This window comes from Tamandua tetradactyla, chromosome 5 (genome assembly GCF_023851605.1).
Source record: "Tamandua tetradactyla isolate mTamTet1 chromosome 5, mTamTet1.pri, whole genome shotgun sequence".
NCBI classification, from domain to species: Eukaryota; Metazoa; Chordata; class Mammalia; order Pilosa; family Myrmecophagidae; genus Tamandua; species Tamandua tetradactyla.
Genome location: NC_135331.1, coordinates 129,187,300 through 129,190,429, shown reverse-complemented (window position 1 = coordinate 129,190,429; position 3,130 = coordinate 129,187,300). Strand labels below are relative to the sequence as shown.

The 3,130-nt window shown below is 37.3% G+C and overlaps 1 pseudogene; it reads right to left on the bottom strand.

The window, feature by feature from the left end:
• Positions 1-1,847: 1,847 nt before the first annotated feature.
• Positions 1,848-2,308, bottom strand: LOC143682738 (large ribosomal subunit protein eL21 pseudogene; annotated as a pseudogene).
• Between the last annotated feature and the right edge of the window lie 822 nt (positions 2,309-3,130).

Here is a 3,130-nt window from a genome sequence, read left to right as displayed (position 1 = left end):
ACAAATCTTCACAAACATACAGTCTATACATGGTATACAATCAATGGCTCACAATATCATAACATAGTTGTGTGTTCTTCACCATAATCATTTTTTTATGAAACATAACCACATACAAACACAAACACTGTTACCATATGATCATTCTATTCTTATTATATAATCAATAACTCACAAAATCATTGCATAGTTGTAAATTCATCATCATGATAATTTCTCAAAAACATTTTCAGCTTTGTTCTTATTACTAATTGAAGGCTGATCTCTTTCTTGGCTTCTTTAACAGTTGCTGTATGTAAGAATGCTGATTTTCAGAACTGCAGAACTCTAGCTCCGAGTCCTAGGTGTCACATAGTTTACATTTTTGAAGGTAACTTTGTTGGACATAAGATTCTTGGTTGATGTTTTTTTCCCCCTTTAAGCATTCCCTTGAATGTGCTATACCACTGTCTTCTGACCTCTATTGCTTCTGCTGAGAAGCCATCTGTTTATCTTAGTGGGGTCCCCTTGTAAGCAATAAATTGTTTTACTCTTGGAGTTTTCAAGAATTTTTCCTTGACGTTCAGCATTTTTTCTATGACGTGTTTATTTGTAGATCTTTTTTACATTTATTCTACTTGGAGTTTGTGGAGCTTCCTGTATGTGTAGGTTATTGTTTTTCACTAAATTTGGAAAGATTTCAGCCATTCTTCCTTGATGTTTTTTTTCTGCTCCTCTCTCTCCCCTCTCCTTCTGGAATGCTCATATGCACATGTTGGTATGCTTGAGGGTGTCCCACAGTTTTCTGAGGCTCTGTTCATTTTTCTTCTTCTTTTTTTTTGGTTTCTATTCCTTAGATTGCAACCTTTGAAGTTGCATCTCAGGGAAGCACAGCTTTGGTATTCCCACAGTCTCCCAGGGACGAAAGTGGTTTTGCCAAGGCTCTCTTGTGTTTGGACACAGGTGGACCTTAATAGCTGACCACACCCAGTTATTAAGGTCCACTTGTTGCTGGATGATTAATCTACTCTTTTCAATGATGACCTGGGACATAAATCACTCAACTGACTAATCCAATCAAATCCAGGTTTCCTTGAAGGAATAGCTCCTAAGGTAAGTGCTTGATATTTGTTCTGGCCCCAGGAAGGCTCCTCCAAGCTGTCTCTTTCCTTGGCTCTCTCTTGTACACTAACCAGCCTACAGTTTAACTTGTATCTTCATCGAATCTACCCATCTCTTTCCAATTGTCTCTTTTTTTTGGTTTTTCTTTATTTTTTTTCCAATTGCCTTTTACTACAATCTCCACTGTTTTTGACAGCGTATACAGGCTTGAACTTCTCTATTCTCGGTTGCAAATGAAATCAGTTCTGTTAGGAAGAGATTAGGAACTACCTTTTCTATGATTTGCTTTTCCCCAGGGGGAAAAAATCTCTGAGCCGCAGGTTTTGAGTGTATGGTGGGTTTCTCTGACACTCCTGCTATAGTAGCTAAGTACTTGGTGGAGAGCAGAGTGAGAGTAGCCTCAAATATTGGCTTCCCTCTCCTGGCGTGGAAGGACTGTGTTATGATCTAGGTCAAGGGTGATCAGGACCCCAGTATTTTCGGTAGTGGTGTGCCCAAGATAAAGCTTCGATTCCATGAGTAGGGGTTTGGCAGAAGAAGGTAGCCTCTACCTTTTGGCCACACTCACTCAGAACTTGGCCTCAGCAACAGTTGGCTGGGGGTAAGATGAGAAATGTTGGTGTTCCACATCTCCTGGAAAGGAATTTTTCCAACTGGGAGCTGGGAAGAGAGGGAGTGCTATGGATTTTTTTTTTTTCTAATTCATAAATCTTTTATTTTATTTTTTATACCTCTTGAGCAATTAATTAATAGGGAGTAGGCTCCAGTAGCTCAGGCTCCTTTCCATTAGTTCTCACAAAATGTGCTTCTTTGGGTGGAGGAGGCTGGTGCTTCAGTTGAACTCAGGTACCTTTCTCTTTGGCTTCCTTTTCTTTCTGATCATTTTCCTTTACATGCTTCAGGAAGCTATCTTGGCTCTTAGAGTGCCTAATATGCTCAATAAGCACATTGATTGTATTGGCAAGAATCTTGCCCTTTACGTTTTTTTACAATGATAAATGCTGGGTAACATCGTAGACTCTTCCAGTGTGTCATGGTAACATTTGTGGGACATTCCTTTTTGAACAGTGCCCATTCCCTTGATGTCTATGATATCACCTTTCTTGTAGATTCACATGTATGTGGCCAAAGGAACAGCTCCATGTTTTCTAAAAGGCCTAGAAAACATGTAGTGGGTACCTCTTCTCTTTCCCTTTGTGTTCATCATTTTGGTGGATTACAGCAAAATGGTGGTTCCCTCAGAAAAGAGTGCTGTGGTTTTGACTGCACTAGTCTGGAATGGCAAAGCAGGGAGGGGTTGCTTTGTTTTCTTTTTAAATACCACACATTCTTGCTTTTCTTAGCCAGTTTTAGCAGAGTTCCTTGAATAGATGTTTCTTCATTTCATGTATGCCCTTAGGACCATTTCCAGAGACTTAGAAAAATTCTTTTTAAAAGCTATTTTCCTCAGTTTCATTGTGAAGCAGGTCTATGGAATTTCTCATGCTGGAATTCAATCTGCCAAACTTCTTTTGCTTTTTTATTTAGGATTTTGTATCATTGTTCATTAGTGATATTGACCTGTAAATTTCCTTTCTTATGTTGTTTTATTCTTGTTTAGGATCAATCTTATACTTTCCCCATAAAATAATTTTTGACAAATTCTGAAATATTTTTGAAAGTTCATAATTATATGTTTCTTCAGTGTTTGATGGCATTTTGTTGGTGGAGATAATTTAAAACACTGAATTAATTTCATTGATTTTTATAAGATCATGAAGATTTTCTGTTTGACTTTGAGTCAATTTTTGGTAAATTATATTTTCTTCTGGATATTTGTCTCTTTTATGGACATTTCCATTTTATTGGCACAAATTTCATTTTATTGCACAAATTAAGCAAGCATCTGGTCCCAATTCTCTACCTTCATTCTAACCCCTGGTAATCTATATTCTAGATTTTAACTCAATCAGTTTGCTCATTATAATTAGATAATATTACTGAGATTATACAATTTTTGTCCTTTTGTGTCTGATGTATTTCACTCAAT